Source organism: Papio anubis, chromosome 3 (assembly GCF_008728515.1).
Source record: "Papio anubis isolate 15944 chromosome 3, Panubis1.0, whole genome shotgun sequence".
NCBI lineage: Eukaryota > Metazoa > Chordata > Mammalia > Primates > Cercopithecidae > Papio > Papio anubis.
The window spans coordinates 145885658-145901208 of record NC_044978.1 but is presented as its reverse complement, the minus strand read 5'-3'; the positions used below and the strand labels follow the sequence as shown (position 1 = coordinate 145901208).

Sequence of the window (15551 nt, the reverse complement as noted above, 5' to 3'; positions counted from 1 at the left end):
GTGAGCCGAGATTGAGCCACTGCACTCCAGCCTAGGCAATAGAGCGAGACTCCGTCTCAAAAAAAAAAAAGGGAAACTTCCAGCATCTCCTTGGGATGTTTGAACCTCAGTAAACACATCCAAAATTGAGCTCCTGATCTCCTCTACCTGCCTCAAACTTGTTCTCTCCCAGTCTCTGCCATCACAGCCAGCAACACAGATCAGAACCCCTCATCCTGAGTCCTCCCTCCAGGCCATCACGACATCTTGCAATTTCTGCTGGCCACTGCCAGCCTCAGACTCAGGTCATAAAAGAGGCAGGTAGATACACAGAAGAAATCCCATGCAGGCCACTGGCTCTCCCCACCATCAATGCCACTCCCAAAAATCAACTCCTGGTCAGGCACAGTGGCTCACACCTGTAATATCAACATTCTGGGAGGCCAAGATGGATGCATTGCCCGAGCCCAGAAATTCAAGACTAGCCTGGGCAAAATAGTGAGACCCTGTCTCTACAAAAAAAATCAAAGAATTAGCTTAGTGTGATCATGTGCCTGTAGTCCCAGCTACTTGGGAGGCTGAGGCAGGAGGATCACTGGAGCCCAAGAGTTTACGACTGCAGTGAGTCATGATCCCACCATTGCGCTCCAGCCTGGGTCAGGGTTATCTTTTAAGAAGCCGTCTTTAACGGCTTTCTCTTAGGCCTGGATTAACAAAATGCAAACTCTTTTCCATGATGTTTAGTGACCCACATGCTCTGAGTCTCGGTAATCCCCATAACCCTACCTTGTGCCCATCTCCTCCTTGCTGGGCACCTTGTACTGTTGCAAGGTTGGCCTTCTTTAAGTCCCTCAACATGCCAAGCGTTCCCAGCCTTAGGACCTTCATGAATGCTACTCCATCTAGCAAAGATGGACATCTCCCTGCTCATCAAATAACTTCAGCCCCACCTCCCTGGAGGAGCCTTCTCTGATGACCTCACTTATGGGATTCCCACCCACTATTGTGCAGTACCTGCAGGTTCCTGGTTCCTTCAGAGCACTAAATCTCACCTCCAACCCACAAAGAAAGTCCCAGAGGATGTGGAACCTTTATTCACCACTGAGTACTTAGTATCCAGTGTCCAGCACATAGCAGCTGCTCAAACAGCAGTTAAGTCTGTATCTAGGCCAAGCACGTTGGATCATGCCTGTAATCCCAACATTTTGGGAGGCCGAGGTGGCGGATCACATGAGGTCAGGAGTTTGAGTCCAGCCTGGCCAACACGGTGAAACCCCATCTCTACCAAAAATATAAAAATTTGCCAGGCCTGGTGGTGCATGCCTGTAATCCAGCTACTCGGGAGGCTGAGGCAGGAGAATTGCTTGAACCTGAGAGGCGGGGGTTGCAGTGAGCTGAGATCACGCCACTGCACCCCAGCCTGGGTGACAGAGCGAGATTCAGTGTCAAAAAAAAAAAAAAAGAAAAGAAAAGAAAAACTCTGGGCTGGGTACAGTGGCTTACACCTGTAATCTCAGCACTTTGGGAGGCTGAGGCGGGCGGATCACCAGGTCAGGAGTTTGAGACCAGACTGGCCAACACAGTGAAACCCCGTCTCTACTAAAAATACAAAAATTAGCCAGGCGTGGTGGCACGAGTAGTTGCAGCTACTCGGGAGGCTGAGGCAGGAGAATCATTTGAACCTGGGAGGCGGAGGTTGCAGTGATCTGAGATCATGCCATTGCACTCCAACCTCGGTGACGGTGAGACTCCATCTCAAAAAAAAAAAAAAAAAAAAAAAATTCTGGGCTGGGCACAGTGGCTTACACCTGTAATCCTAGCACTTTAGGAGGTCAAGGCAGGTGTATCACAAGGTTGGGAGTTCAAGACCAGCCTGGCCAACATGGTGAAACCCATCTCTACTGAAAATACAAAAATTAGCCAGGTGTGGTGGCAGGCGCCTGTAATCCCAGCTAGGCGGGAGGCTGAGGCAGGAGAATGGCTTGAACCCAGGAGGCGGAGGTTGCAGTGAGCCGAGATTGTGCCACTGCACTCCAGCCTGGGCAATATGAGCAAGACTCCATCTCAAAAGAAAAAGTCTATATTTAGGCAAGAAAATAAGTCCTTTCAATGTGTCTAGTTTAAGTCATTTAATTCATATTTACTGGTTCTATATTTTGGTAAATAATTACCACCAGCTGCCTCTACATAGTATATTAACAAGACAAGTCTAATTTAACATTTATATGCTATTCATTTTTTCTTTTCTTTTAAAAAAATTTTTTTTAATAGAGAAGGGGTTTCACCAAATTGCCCAGGCTGGTTTTTAACTCCTGGGCTCAAGTAATCCACCCACCTCGGTCTCCCAAAGTGCTGGGATTACAGGCGTGAGCCACTGTGCCTGGCCCCCCATTCATTTCTAATGTCCCATTCAGTACATGTGATAAGAAATAAGATGATTTGCAGAAATAACTTTGAACATTAGCTCTTTGTTTATTAGCCGTATAATTTGTGTGTGTATTTTTTGCACTCCTCAACAAATTGTGATGATGTCTTCCAAATCAATTTAGAAGGAAAAAAAAATCCAAATAATTCTAAATCAGCCACAAACCATGATTGACAACAGTCATAAATAACTACATCCAGGCTCTTCATCTACTCTCAGCAGACTTTATGTACTATTGCCTTTTTTTTACTGCAAAGAACCTTCCTGGAGTCTGTACTACCTTCAAGATGGTTTGTAGGGTCCCCAAGCCTAGTAGCCACAGGAGTTTACCAGCAATTGAGGAAGCCCTTTTCAGTGAATTATGGATCTAAACAAGGCAAATGAACACAGAGAGGGAAACTGTGCCTCCCAAGGCCAAGAAAAGCAATTTTGCCAAACCTAGATAATCGTCCAAAGGAGAGAACGAAGCCAAGCCTAGCAAACAAACATGACAGATCAGAGAATTGTTTTGCCATTTGGTAAAAGGCAAGATCAAGTATTTGTATAAAGGTTCTGGGGAAAAATTAAAGACTCAAACAATGACTCTAGCACTTCCATTTCATGCCAGGTTAAGACAAAAATACCTAATTGAGCTCTACAACCAAGAACAATCTAAATGGAATCCTGTAGCAGCAATTGACACTTGTGAAAACCTCAAAGGTGAAAAGAGTTATTTAAGACAATTTGTCTTGACAGTTACTCTCAGAACAATCATTAATTATAATTAAATGACAATAGAAAAGGTGATAAACAATATAGTAACATAAGTCAGTCAAGTATCTGTAGGGCATGCAATTCACAAAACAGGTTCAAAACAGAGGGCTATACATTTAGATGTAAATCACAAAAAGATTGCCAAAGAGGAGGCTTTGATTTGGAAACAGGGAAGCTCTGAAATGGGGAAGTGCTGAAATGATTGCAACATCCCCACATTTGGCCCTGCCTTGCACGTTACTTAGTCATCAGCCTCCATCAAGGACTTGTGGTGGCAGAGAAAATAAACCACAGAAAACATGGCAGCCTCCTAGAAGAGGTCTGGGAGAAAACCCATGCTCATTCAGAAAGGTATGTTCGTGGTTGTATTTCGAGTAAAACGCTTTCGGTCACGCTTGAAATGTGTAAAAGCCTGTGTGTCTTATTCATTTATTCAACAAATATTTATGGAGCACCTACTCTGTGGCAGACGCTCCTCTAATGTGCTTTGGATATATCAATGAATGAAGTAGACATTCTAGTCAGGGAGAGATAGACAATAGGTCATACAATTACATAGCATGCTACAAAGTGATAAATACCAGAGAAAGAGCAGGGTAGCGACACGGAGGATGCGGGCAGGAAGGAGGAATTGCTGTTTTAACTAGGAAGAGGCAGAGCAAAGACTTGAAGGAGGCGAAGGAGTGAAGCATGGATATGTCTGGGGATGATGGTTCAGGCATCAGGGGAAGCCAGTGCAAAGGCCCTGTGGTATGAATGTGTTGGGCACACCCCATCAAGAAAATGAGTGTGGTTAAAGCAGAGGGAGTAAGGATGTGTGTGGTAGCAGGTGAGGTTAAAGAGGTGATGGGGCTTAGAAATAAAGTCACTCACTGGCTTTTGAGTGAGATAGAAAGGCTCTAGAAAGTTTTCAGCAGGGGACTGATACGATCTGACTTCTGTTTTAAAAGAGTCACTCTGGCCAGGTGCGGTGGCTCACGCCTGCAATCCCAGCACTTTGGGAGGCCAAGGTAGGCAGATCGCTTGAGGCCAGGAGTTCAAGACCAGCCTGGCCAACATGGTGAAACTCCATCTCTACTAAAAATACAAAAATTAGCCAGGCGTGGTGGTGCACATCTGTAATCCTAGCTACTCAGGAGGCTGAGGCAGGGGAATCACTGGAGCCCGGAAGGCAGAGGTTGCAATAAGCTGAGATCATGCCACTGCACTCCAGCCTGGGTGACAGAGTGAGACTCCGTCTCAAAAAAAACAAAGTCACTCTGGATACTAGGTCAAGAAAGGAGAGTGCAGGGAGAGCAGTGAGGACAAAGGTGGAAGCAGGGGAGCAGATAAGCAGATTCTGCAGACGCATCCACCCTTCTGACACTAGCTCTAGCCAATGGAGAAAAGGCAAGACCTTTCATACATGACTAGGGTGTATGAGAACATGGGTGTTACCATTTAATTTCAGGGTCTGTGTGCCTCCTGCAGTTCCCACCAGAGAAGTGACTCCTAGGTTTCACACTGGGCTTGTCCGTATCACATGAGCTGGCAGTTTCTGTTTACTCATTGGCAAATACCTTGAGGTAGATCCTGGAGCCCACAATGTGGAGCAAAAAGCAAAGGAGGTCCCTGAGCCAAACTACTGTTTGCACCAAATGGGAAGGGCTAACTTGTTATTGGATTTCTCTTTGCTCTGCAAATAGGATTTCACTAGAGGCAATTCTTCCAATACTTCTTCATCCACCTGTTCTTCCTCATCTTTTCCTTAACTAAGAGTACACCGTCAGCCCACCAGAAAAGCCACACTGCTGTGACTCATTGATATTCACCTGATACTGCCCTTTCACTCTTGGATTTCTTGGCTGACTCTCCGTAATTTTTAGAGGTGAGATCTCACTATGTTATCCAGGCTGGAGTGCAGTGGCTAGTCACAGGGGCAATCATAACATACTAAAAGCCTTGAGCTCCTGTCAACCATCGATGTTCCTGCCTCAGCCTCCCAAGTAGCTGGGATCACAGGCATGAACCACCACACTCAGCTCTTCACTCTCCCTAATTTTGAGAAAACGTACTTTTTTCCTTCTAATAATGACCTAATAAGTTTTTTCTAATTATGAAACAATGCACTTTTTTCCTCCTCATCATCGCTTATTCGCAACTCTCAGACTTTTTTTTTTTTTTTTTTCCCCTCCTCACTGCCTGTATGATCAGGTCTTTATTCAAAAGAAGCTGTCCAAAATAATTTGACCTTTATGGAATAATCAAATGTAAGAGTTTATGCAGCAGGTTGCTTTTCCTCTGGAGTAGGTTTCTTTTCTGCAGGCTTCTTTTCAGGGGCTGGTGTCTTGGTAGCTGCTGCCTTTTTTCCCACTAGAGGCTTCTTCTGCTTCTTCACACCAACAGCAGCCTTCTTTCCTTTCTTACCCACCACAGGCTTCTTGCCTGCAACCGCCACCTTCTCATCTGAGTTGGCTTCTAGTGCTGCTGCTGCAGCAGCTGCCCTATCCACCCGGAGCTTGGGATTCCTGGCCTGGCGAAGAATGGTGTTCCGGTGCGTGGTCTTTGCACATGGGTTTAGCTTCAACATGATTCTCAGGTTTTTCAGTGGGTTCTTCTTTAGGACTCTGCGATGAATCTTCTTGCGTGGTGCTCCAAGGGCTCTTTGGATCTCTAGGCTTTTCAAGATTCTGCTAAGATCTGTATTGATCATCTTGTGGATGGGAAGATTGTAGTTACTCTTGAGGGAAGCAGCTTTACGCCAAGTGCCATACAATTCATCTAACTTCCGGAAAGCACTTTCAGTCCAAATGCAGAAACGTCCCACATGCCCACCAGGAGGAAGCTTCAAAATGTTCAGTTTGCTTACATTAAGCAGAGTAATTCCAGGGATGTTTCTGAAGGCCTTGATGATACCATTATCCTCATTATAGATGATGCCCGGCCCCCTGCGCTGGATACGGCGACAGTTTCTCATTTTGCCTTTGCCAGCTCTCATTCCCTGAGAGGCACAGACCTTTTTGATATCATTCCAGGCTTTAAGTTTCTTAAGAAGCAAAACAACTTCCTTGGTTTTCTTGTAGCCTTCAACTTTATCTTCAACTACCAAAGGAAGTTCAGGAACTTCCTCAACACGATGACCTTTAGACATGACCAGTGCTGGCAGGGCTGAGGCAGCCAGGGCAGAACAGACGGCATATCGTTTTTGGGTTGTGTACCCTCTACGATGCCAGCAGCGCCAGGTTTTGGTTGCTGCAAACATTCGGCCTCCACGACACATGTTTCCAAAAGCACCCTGGCCAGGGTGGTGAGTCCCACCACCTCCAACTGTGGGAATTTGAGCCACAGCTCTGCCAGTACCCCAAGACTCAGCACCGGTCTGATGACCTGCGAATTCACTGACAGTGTAGGGATGTTGTTTTTGCGCAAGTTGGTGTGAACAAAGTTCACAATATCTGGTCGAATAGGAGCCTTGAATACAGCAGGCAAAGTGACATTTTTGCCAGATGACTCCCCCTTTTCGGAGTACACCGGTATCAGTGGGCGAGCACACGCCATGGCGGAGAGAGGAGACAGCCACGCTCCTCTCAGCCCAGCTGCTGCCATAGGAAAAGCCTCTCAGCCTTTTAAAGGATATTAAAGAGCAGAAAAAGAGGTATAAAGTTGTTTGCTTGTTTGTTTGTTTGTTTTTAGATGGAGTCTTGCTCTGTCCCCCTGGCTGGAGTGCAGTGACGCAATCTTGGCTCACTGTTACCTCCACCTTCCGGTCTCAAGGGATCCTCCCACCTCAACCTCCTGGGTAGCTGGGATTACAGGCACGCACCACCACGCCTGGATAATTTTTGTATTTTTTGTAGAGATGGGGTTTTGCCATGTTGCCCAGGTTGTTCTCAAACTCCTGGGCTCAAGTGATCCACAGGCCTTGGTCTCCAAAAGTGCTGGGATTACGGGTGTGAGTGACCAAGCCTGGCCCAGATTAATTTATTTAATCCTTATAATAACCCTGTGAGGTAGGCATTTTACAGTTGGGGAAACTGAGTCACGAGGTTTTCTTTTTTAGTTAGCCTGCCTAGAGTCACGTGTAAGTGGCAGAACTAAGATTGGAACCAAGGCAGTCTATGCTCCTAGTCACTCTGCTATGGAGTGTGAATTTAGTATGAATAGCCATCCTTTCCCCAAAATCTGCATCTTTAGCTAAATCCCTTTTTTTTCTCTCCATGTGACCAAACTTTGCTGATTTCCCTGATAACAAACTAGCCCGCAGAGCTGAGCTCTCCTCCATGCCAGCATGCTGCAGTCTTTTACAATCTAACGAAATTCTAAGGTTAAGCCACAACCACCTCACTCTTCCCTGGACAAGTCTAAAATAGTAAGATCATCCTCATGGAGAAATAGATCAGAGATACGAACTGGTAGAACATAAAACAAAAACAGAAAACCACAAAAACATTAGGCCATTGCATTTTCTGTTAATAAAAAGTTGCAGTGCCCCATTGAGTTTTCTATGTCACCAAACCCTCCCAGTTGTAGTTACACAAAGGCAACTTTGTCTTGAGAAGGCTACTGGGAAGATGGGCCTAATCTTGGCAAGGGCTTGGTGTACCGAGAACCACGTTATTATTTTTAAAACTAAATGACAACACACAAAAAGAAATATTATTTAAGCCACCTTTTCTTTTCTTTTTTTTTTTTTTTTAGACGGAGTCTCACTCTTGTTGCCCAGGCTGGAGTGCAGTGGCACAATCTCGGCTCACTGCAACCTCCGCCTCCCAGGTTCAAGCAATTCTCCTGCCTCAGCCTCCCAAGTAGCTGGGACTACAGGCACCTGCCACTATGCCCGGCTAATTTTTGTATTTTTAGTAGAGACAGGGTTTCACCCTATTGGACAGGCTGGTGTTGAACTCCTGACCTTGTGATCCACCCACCTTACCCTCCCAAAGTGCTGGGATTACAGACATGAGCCACCGTGCCCAGCCTAAGCCATCTTTTCAAAAGTCACCGTGCTATTATCTTCACCAATGTGGAACCCTAGTTTTTGAAACATGAATGATTTACCTGTGCTTACAAGGTTCAACTATACATTTTCAGAATAGGAATTAAATTGATCTAAGAGAAATAACACCTGAAAAAACCCTGTCCATTCTGTACTTCTATACTTTTTCTTTTTCTTGGGGCATGTGAAATGCTTTACAAACATGATTGAGCCAGGTCTCGGTGCTCTGAAAGGTAGATACTTTTTATTATAATTTTAATACGCTGGCATTTCCTTGGTCAGGTACAGGCATCCTGTTCCTGTTTCAGCTGCACAATGCCCTGCATTCATTGTACACTCACTCACTGCCCACTGGTACATATACTTAACTCTTGCTCACCCACATGTGGATTATCCATAGCGTCTGGGAACAGGTTGTCTTCCACCCCAGTTGGTGGGTACTCAAGGCAAAACTGACAATTCATCGATGCAAGGCACAGTCAGGAGGCCAAAGCTGTCAGCAACTCCCCTTTCATTCAATGTACACCCACCAGGAACCCACTATGGTCTCTGTGCAGGACCACCATGTTCATGAGAACCACAAACATATAGCATCCCCAAAGACAAATATCGTGATTTGGGGAGACTGGATATTCTTTTCTTGATTAATGTGGTTGAGTATAATCTATAAATAAAGCATACATTTTTCAGAACCAGAAATCTCCTGAGACCAAAACATTGATATTTTCCTAAAACACAAAGGGTTTTCAGGGTTACACTAGCACTCTGTTTTCTCTTGATGTCATCTCCCTGAAACGGCCTTCAGAAAAGCAGAGATTGTGCTTTTGACTTCTAAAATGACTCCACTCTAAAAGCTTTGATAGGGTGTACCAAAAGAGCTACTATAGTCACAATCACTTCTATGTGATCAGCTTATTTATGTATTTTATTTTACAAACACATAAACCATATGCATCTAGACACACCTACAAATCGTTTTTTACATAAACTAAGTTCCTATGATGACAAAAATGGAAGATTCACAATGACAAAAAAAGACTTCTCCTATTAAATATGTAAGTTACTTAAATCGAGCTGCAATTCTTTTTTTTTTTTTCCTTAAACCACACAGAAAGTAGAGGAAAGGCAGAGAGTGGGAGTATGGTTGAAGGGTTTGTGCCTTTTGTAATCAGTTTACTTTTGGTTGTACCAAGAGATGATATCTTGAATTCATTCAAACTAGTGTCTATTGCAGTACACTAGGAACATCTGAATTACAAAAGGGAGGAGGAGCTTCTACTTCTCACAGTTGCTAGTTTACCTGCAATCCTTTGAGGGCATTGGTAATCTCCATGTGAGCTTTCTGGTAAATTCCACACTAGGACCACATTCAGAACTTACCTGTTTCTTGGCCATTTATTCCTCTAGACATTCTCTCCCTTTCTACTTTCACTGGAAAATGAAAGTTTTCCTCCCCCACACCTTTTTCAGAGCAAAAGATACGAGATCCTTAAAAGAAGGTGGTCATTGACTTCAAGCGGAGGAGATCGCCCTCCCCACTGCCTCTCCCCTGATACAGACGCTGACAGAATAGATGGGGAAGCAACTATGAGAGAAACAGAAACAATCAGAACTCCAGCTCAGACGATCTCAGGAGTTTTACTGACAGGATGATTCAGGACCACACACAAAAAATGGCAGGGTGCCATTTTCCTGAATCTCTCCAGCATAAGATGGAAACAACAACTTGAGGTGGCAACTGAGCAATTAGTTACTGATCACTTCTACGACAATTCTCTGGAGGCTCCAAAGGCCTCCTATCTTGAAACCCAAGTCATCTCTGCATCGCTATTATTGAAAATATTTATCCAGTTGCTCTTTGAAGCCATTACTTGGAGCAGTAATGTTGGGACTAACACACACCTTTTATGATATTAAACCAGAAAATCAGCATCATCATTAAGACACAGAGACTGTTCCCAAGAGGGAAAGAAAATATATCTCCTAATCAGGCCAGTAGCTGAAACACTGCAACATAACCTTTAGCTTGGAATCACTGTGACAAGCACTTAAAGCTGCACTTAATGTCTTCATTGTAACTTCATAAAAGTTTGGCACCCAAATTCTACCTTCATTCTAAACATACCCTTTCTGCTAAGTCTCATGAATCCCAAACTTAAACCCTCTTCAGAGTAAGTTATTTTTCCCCAGAATAATGTATCTTCTGGGATAACCTAATCACAGTTTTCCTTGCGCCTGGGTCCAATTTTAAGAAAATCTCCCACCTTCATCCTTGTATCCACTCCCTTGACCTTTTCTGATAAATCAGGAGACTTAAGATGTGGAGGTGGAAACTTACTGAAATAGCCAAATGCTTTTCTATAGCAATGAAAGCTCAGTCATTTGGGATATGATTTAATCTTGAGCTTCAGAGCAGAATTTGAAAAGCAAATTAAATCCTTTTGTAAGAAAATAATTTCGCCTACTTTAACCCAATCTTTTAAAAAAATCATTAGGTAGAACAGTAAACCAAATAGTCTAATATGAATGTTCTTATCATGTGAGGAAAAAAAATATGAACAGTCTTTAACACTGGTTAGAGCAAGTGTATAGAACATGTGTCCAGAAGCATGTAGTTCCCTTGCTTTCTGTCTTTATTTCATCCTCAGTATCACTACTGCTTTGGGCAGAATTCTTTCAAAATTTAGTTTAAAGCAGCACAGTGGGGGAATCAAAAATAAACATGTTGACTATTAAAAATACAGAGATTGGTACAAAAAAAATGATGATGATGAATTCTCAATCCTACAAACTTCTGTAAATGCAAAAATCAAGAGGAAGATAATAAATCTTTAATAATTGATTGATATTCAGAATATCTTGATCTAATTAATTTAAGCATGGCCTACCTAGCCAGGTAAAGGACAGCAGAGCTAGGCTTATTTCTTCATTTGACACATACTGAAAGTTAATCACGAAGCTAGGTGCTTGGGAAATTTCTGAGATCCCATTCTTCCAGTGGGCAGTAATTGAGTCAAAGAGGCCAACAGTATGTATATCAGAACAAGATGAAGGGTAAAGCAGACCAGAAAAAAATATTAAAACCCAAACCATCTCTTCCTTTCTTTTTTTCCTTCTGTTTTCCTTTCAGACTGGGTTGATTTTAGTTCCCTCCAAGACTTCAAGTCAGCAATCTGACAAAGATCATTGTTTAAATGAATAGCAACACAAACTCCCACAAAGTGATCTCTTCTTATCCTCTAGGTTGAGTACTTTGGTTTATCTAGAGGTTGTGTGTTACGCCGCTGACCATTAGAATTAGCACCTGCAATTCTCAAACGCTCTGGATCTAATTGCCAACCTTTTGAGCTCAAAACTTCGGCAACCCCTTCATGTTGGGTTGCCAACCCTTTGCTTTCCCTCCCCTGAGAAATTCGTATGACCTTGCCTTAAAACTTTGAAAGAATACATTTTTTAATCTATATTCCTGCTAAACAAAACAGTGAGTCATTAAAATACCACCAGAAAAAAAAAAAAAGGTTTGATTTTTAGTTCAGATCGGTAATGGCCTGTAAGGACCTTGGTGGTATCTTCCTATCACTTGTGCCTTGGGACAGTACCCAGGAGTGGCTGAACTTTTACCTAATTAAAAAATGAGTCATTTATTTGAAAAGTTCCACTTCCATTTATTTTATCTGATTTCTTAAATATCCGGTCAACTGCTAATTTGTCAGATGTCATAATTCATCAGCCCTACCCTTTTCTACAGGTTGAATTTTTAATTTGAAACAACTACACCTCCACTGAGTGTTACTTTCAGAGGTAAATTACTGCAGGAAGACCCCCCTCTGCCCTGGTTAACACTTAAATGAGATGCCTCCTGTCCAGGACGCTTCCTCAATCTCACTGTAATAATCTGAGTCTAAAGTCACCTGCGCTTCTGGGCGGTCCAATCATGTATTTTCAAGAGTGAAAAAAAAATCAGTTTCTTTTATGGAAAAAGATTCATCACTACAGGAAACACGATGGGGCTGACTGTAATGATTATCTGCCTTCCCAGAAGCTGACCCTTTTCAAACCTTTTTATAAACACTTTATTTCCCACTAAATATACCAAGAGACAGAAGGTGAGTGATAGCATGAGGGATAAGGGCTAAAAAGAGAAGAAAAAGAAAAAAATATATACTTCAAAAATTGGGACCCAAATGTAAGATTAAGGGACAATAGTTAGAAGGAATACCAAAAAACACCTTACCTTTCCTTGTTAAGTTTTTGGAGCCGCCCACTTCAGAAATTAACACCATCCACAGCCCAGGAGCAACATAACACAGCTAGGAAGTCACCTACAACATCTTCTCGTCCGCCTTCTTTTTAATGTAAAACCAAAATAAGGAGTGTCCAGCGACTCCCCACCGCGCCGCTTAAAGCAACAGAGCGTTTTAGGCTTAACTCCCAGGCTCTGGGAATTCCAGTGGGTCAGAATTGCTTAACCTTGGAGACCTGCGGAGAGAAAGTCTCCAGGAGGACCGCTCCCCAAACCCTGGTTTTTCTTTATCCCAAGCTGCACATTCCACAGTGGAAAGCGGGAGCGGCGACCCGAAGGCAGCGAAGTTCTCTCGAGCTCAGCTCCCGAGGCCGGGAGCGCGCGGCGGTTCCACGCGCAGAGCGGCGCCGGGTCCCGGCTGCGTGGGGCGCTGCGCACCGGAGCGCTCAGCGTCTGGTCTGCGGGCCCTTCCCGGTTCCCTCCCTCTCTCCTCCCGCCGCCCGCCCCCTGCCGAGGCCATCCGCCTCACAGTAGCAAGGTTGTGTCTCGTCTACTCCCTTCCCTTAAACTCACCAAACCAGATTTTTACTCCCAACACCGGCAACTTCCCGTAAATCTGCCCTGAAATTTTATCCTGCTCGCTGAGCCTCCCCTGGCTAAAGGCCAGTGCCACATTCCTCTTGTTTTTAGGAGCGCAGATACCTTTGCTGAAGGTTCAAAGAAAATCGGCCTTGATGGCAGAGATCGGGGGACTTGACCAGACGGACTTCTATCCCCGCCCCAAAAGTCACATGCCTTTCAGACACCCAGAAGTGGCACCTGCTCCACCTGGGGGCATCTGTCCCAGTCAGACGCTCGGCCCCCTTCGGGCTGTTGGAGAAACCCAGCCAGAACCACGTTGGAGGAATTAGGAACCTGCTGTTGAATTTCAAGCCGATCGGAACCACCCCGTTCCCCTTCTTCCCCCCATAAAGAAGTCGCTGGACGAGGTGGGATCTCCGCGACCCCCGCGTGCCCGAGGAGAGCTCCCGGGGCGTCCTTACCTGGGGCCGAGCATGGCTTGGCCGCACGCAGGCAGGAGCGTCACGCGGACGGGGCCCTGACCTTTGCTGGGGCCTTCGCAGCAGGGCCTGGGGCCTGGGCGCTGCTCGTTCAGAAGTGGCTCATTTTAATGCGCTCTGACCTAGAGTTACGAAGGGTTTCTAGAAAGGGAACAAAAAAACATTGCATTTAGAAACAGCAGCCAAGCTCTCGCTTCACCTTGCCTGCTCTCTGGGGAGTTGGCTGGAACCCCCACCCCATCCCAATCCCCAAGAAACCCAGATGTCCGCAATCCGCGCCCCACCCCCTTCGCCTTACCTGTTTATACAAGAGTTAAGGAGCCTCCCGCATTTCAGTGGAGCGCTAAGCCTGTTTGTAGGCGCGGAATGGGCCAACAGGAATCTAATTCTGTGACTAAACAAACGAGAAGAGGAAGCAGGCACCACCAGGAACCTAAAACAGAGTTGTGATTTCGGGTTGCAGTGTCATTCAGCTGAGGGGAAAAAAAAATACCGGGCTACTTTAGTGAAAGAATGTTCCAAAAATGGTTCTTTGCTGGTTGAGTTAACACATGCAAAGAGCTTAGAACGGTGCCTGGCACATAGTGTTAGCTGCCGTTATTGTTGTTATTCTTATTATTATTTACATTACGGCTTTTTTCTGAAGAAGGGGCGTGTGGTCAGAGTTAGACATGGGCTGTAGCCCCAGCACTGCCACTCACTAGCTGTGAGGCCATGAGCAAGATATTTAATCTCTCCCAGCCTCAGTTTCTGGAAGATTCTAACGATGGGATTTTTACAAACAGTTTACATTCATTGCTGACAGTCTTGAATACAATGGGAAATAAAGTCCCTGTAAAGGGTAGCCAACTGAATTTCATCTCACTTAAAAGTTACCAGATTGACAAGAGAAATGGAGATTAATTTGCCTGCATTCCATGAAGCTCACTAATAGGAAGGAAACTCAGGACCCAGCAATCATCCATCTGCTGTGCTTAATTCTCATTTGTATTTTAGCACTTGACCTAGTGTCTAACCCTGGGAGTGTTACTTATCCCAGACTGGGCCGGACAAATAATGACCCTTGCCGTTTGAAAAGCAGTATGAAAGAGAGGGAAATGATTTTGAAACTCCTCATAAATATTAAAAAGTGATTATTGAAGGCTAAAATGTTATCAGTGCCTCCACCCTTTATCCTCCATTTAACTTCACATTTAAAGAAAGAAATCATGGCCGGGCACGGTGGCTCAAGCCTGTAATCCCAGCACTTTGCGAGGCCGAGACAGGCGGATCACGAGGTCAGGAGATCGAGACCATCCTGACTAACAAGGTGAAACCCCGTCTCTACTAAAAAATACAAAAAACTAGCCGGGCGAGGTGGCGGGCGCCTGTAGGGCGCCTGTAGTCCCAGCTACTCGGGAGGCTGAGCCAGGAGAATGGCGTGAACCCGGGAGGCGGAGCTTGCAGTGAGCTGAGATCTGGCCACTGCACTCCAGCCTGGGTGACAGAGCGAGACTCTGTCTCAAAAAAAAAAAAAAGAAAGAAAGAAATCATAATCCCATTAATGAGGCCCTTTCTACTTTATGGAGCACTTTCACCCTTCTTACCTTATCTGATCCTTATAAAATGATCCTATGAGCTATTTTGTCCCCATTTTACAGATGAAAACACTGAAATCACACGGGTTAAGTATAAGTCCAAGGACTGGGTGGTGAGGTCGGGACTGGTTCTCAGTTCTAATTTTTTTTTTAAGTTGAAAAATCAAACTAGATTTTATTAAAATATATATAAATAACCCTCATTTTTCTTTATTTCATCAGTATTATAAAGTTAAGTGAAAATTAATTAAAAAGTAGTAGCCCTAAGAGAGCGAAATAAAGGTTGAAGGGGAATCAAGAAAACCGTAAATTTAAAAGCAGCATTTGCCACCTTTGGGAAAAATGATTCCTTAAAACCAGCAAAGAATTCTGGAACATTTTAAATCCTTCTGATCTTTTATCTTCTCTTGAGGCAAAATTTAACCCAGACAAATTCAACATTTCCTGCATTTATGTTCATTCCTTGTCAATACCAGCCAGCATGTACTGTGAGCAGCAGGCAGTGGGAACTCTCTCAGCAAAGTTCCCTCACCAGACCTAA

At 44.4% G+C, this 15551-nt stretch overlaps 1 protein-coding gene and 1 pseudogene across 6 annotated transcripts in view; both read right to left on the bottom strand.

Annotated features, from left to right (window-relative positions):
* The window catches only part of RBM47 (RNA binding motif protein 47), a 205635-nt gene extending 191666 nt beyond the window's left edge, over positions 1 to 13969 (bottom strand). The window contains exons 1-2 of one of the 5 annotated variants that reach the window (XM_031664641.1): positions 13732 to 13969; positions 13416 to 13574 (exon numbers count right to left, since the gene is read on the bottom strand). The gene's annotated coding sequence lies outside the window, so the exon portion shown is untranslated. Of the gene's footprint in view, positions 1 to 12363; positions 12609 to 12945; positions 13381 to 13415; positions 13575 to 13731 lie in introns of those variants that run through there. The other 4 variants (XM_031664640.1, XM_009206698.4, XM_031664638.1 and 1 more) reach the window with 4 other exon arrangements.
* LOC101013320 lies at positions 5295 to 6899 on the bottom strand (annotated as a pseudogene). Its single transcript, XR_160772.5, has one exon. The product of XR_160772.5 is annotated as a 60S ribosomal protein L4 pseudogene (transcript).
* Positions 13970 to 15551: the final 1582 nt, after the last annotated feature.